Source organism: Vulpes vulpes, chromosome 4, assembly GCF_048418805.1.
Source record: "Vulpes vulpes isolate BD-2025 chromosome 4, VulVul3, whole genome shotgun sequence".
NCBI lineage: Eukaryota > Metazoa > Chordata > Mammalia > Carnivora > Canidae > Vulpes > Vulpes vulpes.
In genome coordinates, this window is record NC_132783.1 from 45,606,032 (window position 1) to 45,618,036 (window position 12,005).

The 12,005-nt window shown below is 32.9% G+C and overlaps 1 protein-coding gene and 1 pseudogene across 1 annotated transcript in view; both read left to right on the forward strand.

Moving 5' to 3' along the window:
- STPG2 (sperm tail PG-rich repeat containing 2) overlaps positions 1–12,005 on the forward strand; it is a 537,574-nt gene that overhangs the window by 381,842 nt on the left and 143,727 nt on the right. The gene's annotated exons all lie outside the window — the stretch shown is intronic.
- LOC112932679 (small ribosomal subunit protein uS5 pseudogene) overlaps positions 1–12,005 on the forward strand; it is a 96,195-nt pseudogene that overhangs the window by 13,127 nt on the left and 71,063 nt on the right.

A 12,005-nucleotide genomic window follows, 5' to 3' on the forward strand; every position in this document is an offset into this window, starting at 1 on the left:
CAGCCCCCCACTCCTCACTTGTGTTCTCTCTCTCTCTCTCTGAAATAAATAAATAAAATATTAAAAAAACCCAAAACATGACAAGATATTAGGAGACTACATTGACATGAAAAATAGCATAAATTCTCTTCTTTTTTTAAAACACTAGTTTTCAGTATTGCAGCAACATCAGTGATGGATATGCTACTAAAACTGGAGTAGGAAATAAATAAGTCTGCCAGCTGTTTCAAGTGAATACCCCAAATCTCTTATTTGGTGCTCTAGGCATTATTAAAATATAGTTATAGGGGGTTTTATACATTTTTGATCTTGATAAACAAAAATGGAAATGTCTTCTCCTGAGATTTTGTTTTCTCTACTGCATACAAAATACTAATGCAAGAAGTTGTCATTTGTATGAATCAAGATGCTAACTAAACTGAAAAGTTATGTTTTGGTTTACTAGTTCTATCAGATCCTCGAAAAGGTAAAAGAAAACTTTAGTGGCTTTTTTTCTACAAAAATTCACATAAAGGGGATCCCTGGGTGGCGCAGCGGTTTGGCGCCTGCCTTTGGCCCAGGGCGCGATCCTGGAGACCCGGGATCGAATCCCACGTCAGGCTCCCGGTGCATGGAGCCTGCTTCTCCCTCTGCCTGTGTCTCTGCCTCTCTCTCTCTCTCTCTCTCTGTGACTATCATAAAAAAAAAAAAAAAAAAATTTAAAAATTCACATAAATAATATCCCATTAGAGACCTTTACTTAGGAAAACAAGTTTAGTCCTCACATTCAGCTCTGCAACTCTACAAGCCTAGGTTACATAAAGAATTCATAAGTCAGTATCATAAAATAGTATGCACATAGGTTTTGGTCATTTTAAAATATTTGTTTGATGTTTGGTCAATTCATGACATTGAAAAATTTAAAGAGGCAACCCTGTAGCCACGATAGACTTTTAATATTAGATTCAGTATGTTTCACAATAAAAATAGGTTTATAATTCAGAATAAGCACATACTATATAAAATTTATACTAGAAAATATTGAAAATCACCTGTAAATAGTGAATCAACTTGGGAATTCTATCAGCCAGATGTAACCAGAGTTTATATTTTTCTGTATATTACTCCAAACTAGATTTACACTAAAATATATATATTTAGCCAACATTGAGTCATACTGAATGAATTTACAAAGTCATTCATAAACTGCTTTGTTGACTTACTGATGTATAATGCCTATTTTTTTTTCAGGTCAAAAATATACAGACGCATATTATCATTTTTAATCCATGTATGTGTATATTGTATTAACAGCACTTTCTTTTGGTCATTATATTATTTCTGTTTTTTCACTATTATAAAACATCATTGAAGGGGCACCTGGGTGGCTCAGTCAGTTAAGGGTCTGCCTTAGGCTCAGGTCATGATCCCGCTCCTTGCTCAGCAGGCAGTCTGTTTCTCCCTCTTCCTATGCCCCTCCCCCCACTCCTGCACACGTGCTGTCTTTCAAATAAATAAATAAATAAAATCTTAAGAAAAAAACAACATTCAGATAGTCTTTATTTGAATGTATTTGTAATCAGTTTTTCTATTGTTGTTTAATGATATATTTATGGAAAATCATTCATTCAACAAATTTTATTGGCTATTATGTGCCAGCCACTCTTTTCAAGTCTAGGTGGCAATGAGTAAGGCAGACAAAAGTTTCTGCCCTCATGTGATATATAATCTGGTGAAGGTAACAAATAGTAAATTAAAAAGTAAAAAAATATAGTTATTAGATGGTGATAATATACTATGGAGAAAAAGAAAGCATGGAAGTGTTGAAGTGTCAAAAGATAGAGTTGCAGTTATAACTAGAATGAGCAGGATGTGAACTCTTGGATCAGTGTATATCAAAACTATTGGCTTATTATTTACCATAAACTTTTTGTCAATTGCATTCTCGCCAACATATGAGAGAGTATTTTTCTCATTCTATTTTTTAAAAAATCAATCTTTCACAAAGATTTTTTACGTTTGTTCCAGTTTTTTTGAGATATAATTGACATATAGCATAGTATAAATTTAAGATGTATAGCATAATGACTTGACTTACATATAAATATAATTTTAATATGCAAAATCCAAATATTTAAAAATTCACATTATTTTATTACTAATGAAATTGATCTTTCTCAACTATCAAACATTTATGTATTTTTAATGTAAACTTACAGTTCATTGTACTGAATGTTATTAATATTTGCTTCTTGTAGCAGAAGCCACATTATGTCTCTGCTACTTTTCTTGAGACTAACCATTTCAAGAGAGTGCTAGCCAACTCCCAGCTGCCAGTATCTCCATCTGTTTCCTTCAGGGAGTTCTCCAAAGTTGCAGAGGCCACTCTAACATCCAGCATCTCAACTACAAGTGCCTTAGGGCAGCTTTGTTTGCATCAATGGCTGGCAAGAGTCTTGGTAAATAACTCACTTCTTTATGACTGTGAGGCCTATGTTCTACACTGTTTCCCCAAGTTTCCCTGTAGTTTGAAACAATTGTTGCCATAGTGATGGCTGCTATGATAATATTCCCTTTACTAGCTGTCTTCTCTTCCCTGTCTCCCTTTCCCTGTCCCTTGCCCGCTTTCTTTTTTTTTTTATAATAATTTTTTTTAATTTTTATTTATTTATGATAGGCACACAGTGAGAGAGAGAGAGGCAGAGACATAGGCAGAGGGAGAAACAGGCTCCATGCACCAGGAGCCCGATGTGGGATTCGATCCCGGGTCTCCAGGATCGCGCCCTGGGCCAAAGGCAGGTGCTAAACCGCTGCGTCACCCAGGGATCCCCCCTTGCCCGCTTTCAAATCTCTAGCACCTCCCATGTAACTTCCATAAACATGCGGCTTCCATTCTTAAGATCAGCTTGGGGGACCTTGAACATCCTTCTCAGACAAAAGTTGTTTTACTTATCCTTAATTGCTATAGGCTTTTTTTTTTTTAAAGATTTTATTTACTTATTCATGAGAAACATAGAGAGAGAGGCAGAGACATAGGCAGAGGGAGAAGCAGGCTCCATGCAGGAAGCCTGATGTGGGACTCGATCCAGAGACCACAGCAAGCTCTGAGCCAAAGGCAGATGCTCAACTGCTGAGCCACCCAGGTGTCCCTGCTATAGGCTTTATAATTATCATTAATATGAGCATTAGTCAGTTATATAGCTTATAGACATTTTTTTCTAGTTTATAGTTGTTTAAAGTGTTTTCTCAGAAGTTTTGTATTTTTGTTAGATGAGATGTATCCAGTTGTTTCCTTTGTAATTCTCTGGCTTTGAGCTAGCTTATAGGTAATGCTTTTTTTTTTTAAACTCAACTCCAAAGTGTAAAACAAACAAACAAATAAACAAAAGCAATCAAAGCTCTTGATGCTTTATTAGCATGCTTAATTAATTAATTAATTAATTAATTATTTTTCACTTGGAATTTTTATGGAAGATGAGAGAGGTAGTGATTCAAACTTATTTTCTTTTTATATTGGTAACTATTTTTCCAATATTGTTCCTTGAAACATTATTTGAAATCCAAACTCGCCTCTAGCTATGTTGTTAAATAACAAAATTATATCCTCAGACTTTCTTTTCTTTTTCCATTCTGTGCTTCTATGTGGTTCACTAATGCCTAAGTCAAAACCTGCATTTAAGAGTGAATCTAATATTAAATATATATATATCACGTTGTGATTTTAAGGCATCGTATTACCAAGGTCACCACTTTTGTTTACATATTTAAATTTAACTCTTATTATGAAAAACTTTCAGTCTTCCACTAAAAATATATTAGGTATCATTGTATTACATTTGGACAAAAAGCCCTTAGCACTCAATAAATTACAGCAAGTGATGATCATTTTAGTCCCTCTCGTTTAAGGACAGCCTTAGTAACATCAGTAAAATGAGTTGTTGAATATTCTACTTAGTTATGGTTCATCTCATCTTTGATAATTTCCTTTGCTTTTAAAGTTTTTAATGATAGAATAATTTCTACTGTTATATTTTCTCATTTTATATGTGAATGCATTTTCTCTCCCATAGCCTTTTACTATCCTTTAAAGCATAAATTTAATTTTATTTCTGATTATCTCCCCAATGTACAGAGCTGAGAATAAGGTAGGGAAATTAATCTATAATTTTTGGATAAAAGATGTAAATTTAAGATATTTGAAGACATTGTTTCATTTTACAAAATATCATACATTCTCATATAATTAGCTTATGGAGAAGTATGAAACTGTTGTAATTTTTTTCCTGTAAGAACATGTGTTATCAATTTCCACTATTTTTCTCTCTCTTTTTTTTTTAATCTTTCAGTGGTCAGACAAGTAAAGCCAATGCCAGAGGTGAACTCTCTAAGGAAAAAAAAAAAGGCATGCTTTATTTTGTTTTTCTCTTTACAATTTAGAAAATAATTACAAAATGGAATAATAAGAAAGTTCTACTTCTTTTTCTTTTTTCAATTTAACTGTAATTCTATCAGTAAGAGACTGATGAATACATGTTTGTAGGATATGGGGTAAAGGACATGCTGTCAATTTTAAGTCTCTTCTATGCTTCGCTTTATTCATTACAATGTATAAATGGAAATATTTGTCATAAACCTCATAAAACTTTTATCATAAATAATATATCAAGGCCTTTAGATAAAAATTCATTTGAGCTTGTACAAATCTATGATAGTAATTACCATCAGAGTATCCATTTATCTGTTCAAGATTATACATTTGTTTTTATTATTTATCAGGGAATGCAATTTATATTAATAAGCATTATCAAAAATTTCATTTGATATTTTAGCATAACTATTCATAAAATGTGAGTCCTTTCATATGGCAAGTAAAATTTCCTCAGAACTTACTAGGAGTTAGTGAAGAAACTTCAAATGTATTTCATATCATGTAATGCCAATGTTTTTGAAAATGTGGAAAATTCTTTTCAATAACTTGGGCCTGTTTTTAACTTCTTCCTTATTTACTTTTCAGATTCAGACTACTCTTCCTTAGTTCATGCAGCTTTATCAACTTTTTTCTAATTGTATCTCATCCTTCACTGCTTTATCACCTATATTCTTTGCTTTCAAGCATTACCTATAAAATAATAGAGAGGAAAATTTGTGGATTTTTTTGCTAGAAAGAAAATAAGGAACTCACATAATTTAAGATATAAGTTTATCTGATCAAAATGTATTATCATTCTAATGTTTAAGTGTTCTTTTTAAAACATTTTTGTACATCATTAGGAATCTATATATTCAATTCAAATTTTCCATTGATGACTTAAATTTTAAGTGTTCCAGGTAGCCTAATGATATAAATTATAGCAACAGAATTTATGAAAAATTTTCCTCATGATATTGTTTGGAGCTCTCTTATACACAAGGTTGATTTTATAATAGTGATTTAACATGTTAATACTCTGATGCTGAGCACTTATAATAATGCATTCTTTTTCATTGGTGAATTTTAGTCACATTTTTAGGTTTAGAAATTTTTTGTTTTATAAATAAGGAGATTTAAACAAAAATTTCTGCTCTGCGTTGGGAAACTATACTTGTCCAACAGGAATCATACATATACAAAAAAAGTTATTGATATATGCAGAATTTAAAAAAAATTAGAGTGCTTTTAAGGGCTCTGGAACTTTACTTTCATTCTTTGGAGGCAATGATGTGAGCTTCTCATGCTTTTCTTACTCTTTTATATATAGTTAGCATACATACTTTATTTTATTTTCCTTGGTTCTCTAGAAAGAACAAAATATACTGAGATATAACTGACCTGTGCTTTTACAATCATTTGTAATTTCAAATGGTTACCTTGACATCTCATGACAAGATCTGAATGTGTCTTTCAAATTATGTACTGAAATATCTGCATTAGGCTTCTTCACCTCACATTGGTAGTCCATTCATCTGTACACAAAGCCCTGCAATTCCCTCTGCTGCTTCCAGCTCCTACTGGCTGGAAACTAACCTTCCTTCTTTGAACTGCTTTTAGCCAACACACATTGGTAAGGCTTTACCTATTGTTGAAATATGTCTATACCTGTTGATAAATAGCCTTTGTCTCAAACTTCTCCCTGTCCCAGGGCATTTGCCATCCAGCTGCTCTAGCTTTCTCTTGGGACCATTTCAAACTTACCTAGAGACTAAATGATTAATGCTGATTTTAATGGGGAACCTTTCGGACTTTATTTCTTCTCTGAGGTTGGCAGCTGTTATGATTAGTCAGTGCCAATTCTGGCCAAACTATCAGATTGGCCCTTAGGCAATGAAACAGGCTCCCCACCTAGTAATGCCCAAGGGACTTCTTTTGTTCCATGTCCATCTATGTCCCATGTTACAAGAACTTCAAGGTATGCAAAATTTAGAACTACACTGGCCCTAGCCAGTCTATTAGACTGCCAGATGACTCACTTTACTTACTGCAGTTCTTGAACTGGCCCATCTATTCCTGTTTCCCTCTGCCCAGAAATACCAAATACAAGCAATGCTAGCATCTTGGAGGACAAATGCTTAGGGTCCGTCTGTCTTCATGAGGTTGTGGCCACCCAACACTGGGTCCTACCCCAGCCATTGTCAGATAGTACTTAGGTAGGACAAAGATGGAGACAGCTGAAATAGGGAGTGATGGGGAGCAGCCTCATGCAAAGACCAGGGGTTGTTAACTCTTCTGGCAGACTGGGGGATTTTGCAAAGAAGGAAGAAGCAGAAGATGGATGGAGCCTGTAGGAGTAATATGGGGTGCCAGGAATGCAAATCTTTGTGTTCAACCTTCTCTGTTAAATATTGCCTCTAATTCATTCACTTCAGGAGAGCTAGTCACAGCATTATTATCAATGTTAACAATAAATTAAGGACAGATACCATTGCAACCCAAATGAGTCTTCCTTATTCAATAGGCGAGGAAACTGAGGGCCTAGGAACTTATTTAAAACTGAACGGGCAGTGCTGAGACTGTAACTCGAGCAGCCTGGCAACATGCTTGTGCTCTTAGCCACCACTGTATGCCACTTCTCATTTGACCTGAGAGATCAGCTTAATCCTATTAAATATGAGATTCAGACTTACTGTTGTCATGTATTAGTTGATAATAGAAAATTGAATCTAAAAGTCCCATCTCAGACATGAGATAGAAGGCATTTAAATGCATTTACTGTTAATTTAACAGAAACTGAGGGAAGAGTTAGCACTATAAACAATGTTGATCTGAAGACAAATTCTCTATTTATTGAGACACCTAATGACTGTCAATTAAATGGAAGAAATCATTAGAAAAATATTTAGTGTACTTCTCTATGCCAAATCATTAGAAAGAAGCATTACTTGGTGATAGCAAGATCAAAGAAGCTTGCACCAAACATTTCTAAAATTCAACAAATGATTTTGAAATTATTAGTTATTTGTACTATAGTTTAGATCACTCATTAAGCAGTTTTATAATATTTATAATTCTGTTAATTTAGAGAATAAAAATGAATATATTTTAAACACTGTATGCATATATTGATTTACATAAAGCATCAAAACTTTTGGAGTCTGCAGGTGCTTAGGATGGAAAAAATAGGAAATGCTGATATAAATTGAAATTGTGGAGGGGTGTGGGACATTTCCACAGGTCCTTATGGCTCTCATTTCCATTATGGACCTATGTTTAGTCAATTTTGATGTATAATTCAAGTTTTATATAGAAGACTAATTTTTCAAACTAATAGAATATATTACATTATCAATTTACCCTATAGAATAAGACAAAATGTACCAAAAAAAATGATCCTTCTGTAAGCTTACTGAGACTGCTAACAAAAAGATAACATTAGACTTCATTGAGATACAAATGGTAGGTAGAGGACTAAATTTTGTTATAATAAATCTGGCTTCTTCGTGCCATAGCCTTGCAGTGTGTGCAAATAAATTTTGTTTCTCAGCAAAATTAAAAATTGCTGCTTGTCATAGAACTTCAAGGACTCTCACAAATCCTCAAACCATGCATTTTAATTTGTGAAGACCAAGTAGGGGTCTGCTTCAAGAAGCATAAAGTTTGTGATTGATTATACATACAAAGACCCACAGGGCCATGGATTTTCCAGAAAGGATCAGATCATTCAGTCCAGTGTCTTATTACAAAGATGAAGCAATGGAGACCCAGGGAGAGCAAAATACATCCCTGGATTTAAGAAGTGTTTGTGGCAGGGCTTGGATGGGAATTTATATATAATGGAAACACTTTTTCCAGTATCTATGTTGTCTCCTAAACAGGCTAAATGTAAAAGAAAAAAAAGTAAATTATCTATAGTAATAATTTTTACCTCAATGTAGTTTTAGGTAAGGTCTAGAAGCATTCTATGTAATTCTAGCAAATTAAGTGAAACCATCACTAATTGAACTTCTGCAGGAGTCATGAAGTTGGCCAAAAAGTATTTGAAAGTGTCCTAAGAAGGATGTCTTCCACAGAACAGTTTGGTAGTAGGACATAGCATCTGGCCAGTTTCTCAGAGCCTGGAATGAAAGCAACAAAGTGTTGCCAACCCCCCATGATCAGAAATGAGATTCTCTGACAATGCCTATTAATTATGTCTTAAAAGTAACTAAACAAGCCACATTCACATGCCACATGGCAGAGGTTAAAATATAAATAGTGAAGCCTAAGGATTTCAGAATATCTGAAACTTTGATAGCCTGGGTAGAAACCAAGAGCAAAATAAAAAGGTTACATGCCACATGGCAGAGGTTAAAATATAGCTAGTGAAGCCTAAGGATTCCAAAGTATTTTGATAGCCTGGTTGGAAATCAGAGCAGAATAAAAAGGTTTCTTGATATTATTTCATAAACTGTCAAAAAACCCCAGTTTCACATCCTTCATCTAAAGAATACTATAGAGCTGAGCTATTTACATTTTTGTATGAGTTTTTTTGTTTTTCTAGCAAGATGCTTTCTGCTCACTCTATTCAACAGCTGCCATCTAGCAGAGGCTTTTTCTTTTGAGTGGGGATTTTTTTTTTTAAACCATAGCTATATAAAACAATAGGCCGCATTCAGTTCTCTGTCTTTTATGTCCTTTTGGATTGTTTAAGGAGCCAACAATTTATTTATAAGCCCCATATTATACTCAAAATAATATTTGATGAACACTAGTTTTCAAAGTTATCAGAGAAGTTACATAACTGTACCTTTAGAATATGAGAAAAAGCACCAGTGCAATTCCTTGTAACTGTCTTGACCCTGCTGAGCCATGCAGTTTGCTTGTATACTTTATCCAACTTTGAACATGACATGCAGGAAACAGAAGATGACAGCAGCTCATCCAAAATCTAGTGTTGTCACTGACAAAAAGCTTTGATACATCTAAATCTGCACTTGAGAGGAGGGACACAAAGTAAATTTACCTTTCTTGACTAAAGGTTCCAGATGAAAAGGCTTTAGAAAACAAGGAAACTTAAAAAATTTATTACTGATCTGTTAATTGTGCTTTGGTAAATCACTTTGGTGGCTCTTTATATGAGAGGGTATTGAACATTGCTGCTTTCCTCTGGGTGAGATCGGCTTAATTGAAAAATAGATCATATTGTGCTCAGGGTCCCCAACCTCCTAAGTGTCACAGTTAACCTGGAATGTCTCATGAGTGACTACAACCATTTGACGTTTGATTTTTTTCTGATTCTCTCAATTTGGTTTTAAAAGGTAGGTCATAGAAAATAATACACATTCCTCCAGCACTGTGTCCACAGTTCATCAGAGAAGATAATTTGCAGAGTGTTTATTTGTTCCTTTTCAGGTGCTTATTGGCTTGGCTGGGGACTAACCAAAGGTAATTCTTTTGTCAAAAGCAGGGATGCAGGACAGCGAGAATGCTTATTCATGAATTCTTGTGACAATTTGTGTTTTATTTTGTTTGAAAGGGAAAGGAACTAATAATATCCTGATGCTTTGTGTGTTCTAAAAGCTTTAAAAACATTTTCTCATTTTATTGTCAAGAAAAATATGAGGCAAGTACTTTTTTTAAAATAATATATACATACACTTCCCATATTAAGATGAAAGAGTTTTACTAAAGTTGTATTTCAAAGGTTTTAGAAAGTTAAAAGATCAGAGGTCACATCAAATGATCCTCACATCTTTAAATTTCATTCTCTTAAGTTATAGGATGGCAGGACATGAACCTTGGCATACTGGTTCAAGTCTAGATTTTCAGGTTGTAAAATTCTTGCAAAAGATAAAAAAACACTTTCAAGATATTTGTCTACAATGTTTTGGTTAATTCAATATATCTGATTTCCTGGTGATTCCCAGTTTGTGTGCCTCAGTTTTCAGTCTACAAGTACTGTTAGAGAAGTAAATATGGTTGAAAATAAAGTGAGTTTTACCAAAATTATCTTTGGAATGGAGGAATTCATCTCAGATTCTCTTATACTTTATATACTCTTGAAATAAAGTTCCATTAGAAAAGACACATTAATTTAATACAACTTTAATCACTGCTAGATATGTGTGCTCATAGAAGTTAACTGAAAGAGCTCCATAAAAGAAAAGAGGCAAAGAAATTATACATTAACTTCATAAATATATCTAGACACATGGCCTCACAATTGTATAATGTTGTTGCAAACAGGCCATTTAAAGTAAATTAAAGAACAAAACAGTTAAATGGTTCTATTGTTGAAATTACTTTTGTAAAATGCAGAATGAATAAAGAAAACATGACTATTATGCTATGATACACAGATAAGTATTTGTGGCTTCAGATAAAAATTACCATGACAGTATCAAAATTTGTTTCAAAAATTGCTGTGTTTTAAATTACTTAGATGGAAGTGAGGATAATAAGCTCCAGGAAACTGTTACGTGACTAAAAATGTGGCTATGCCATGAGAAAGCTATTAATGTCTAAAATGCATGTAAAGAGTTTTAATAGAACTATTTCATAAAATGTGAGAGCAGAACCAAAGAAATTCTCCATTACTAATTTAAATAACCTCAGTAGAAGATTGAGATAATTTTTGCAGTGTCTTTAAAAGGTTATGAATTAAAATCAAGGTTCCTTTTTAAAAATTGTGTCATTAAAATTTCTATTAGACTGCAAGTTCCATGAGGTCACATTCTGGTACTTTTGATATGTAACAGACATTCAGTAAACATTTGTTCCATAAACAATGATTTGACTGATTCATTCATTCATTAAACATGCATCGTGCTATACTGGTCTAGGCATTTTTCAAAGTGATGATAATATTGCCTTGATCTGAAAAGTTCTGTTGTTGTTCAGCCATTTTGAATTTATTTGGCCATTATTCTTAGAGGTTTAATTTTCTCTTGTTTTGATTATCCTGTTCCTTTCTAAAATTTCAATTAAATTATTCCAGTGACCCAGGATGTAAATTATAAGAAGATTCATATATAACATTAATTTTATTATATTTTATGTATTGTATTTTTTTTCACTTTTAAATTAAGCAGTTCAGAAATAGAGAATTAAGGTAATGGCTCTATTCCTTGTTAATAACTGACCACAAGTAAAATGATTTCGTCCCATTTAGTAAGTCACTTCAAATTTGCAATGACCTCCATGAAAACCAGTTACATATTTTTTTTGATTTTTCTAGAAAATGTTTTATCATTAAAATGGGCATAAAGTATTTTTACATCTTCAATTCTGAGAAACTGATAAAATAATTTAACATCTCTATGCGTCTTGCTATAATTCTATTTATGGATCAAAAATTATCACAGATATATCAAAATATCAAAATAATATCAAAAGCATATTTTATATCTTATATACTTTGCCAAATGCTATTTTCATAAATTTTATCAATATTTCCTAAAAATAAATATATTAATATATTTTCACAAATATGTGATATTAAAGATATTAGTATATTTTTCATTTTTCACAACTACTTTTGTTGATATATCCTAGATATTCAATAAATAAACTACCAGGAATTCGTGTATTACATTAGCGCATCCCATTCTTTTTTTTTTTTTTAAGATTTTAT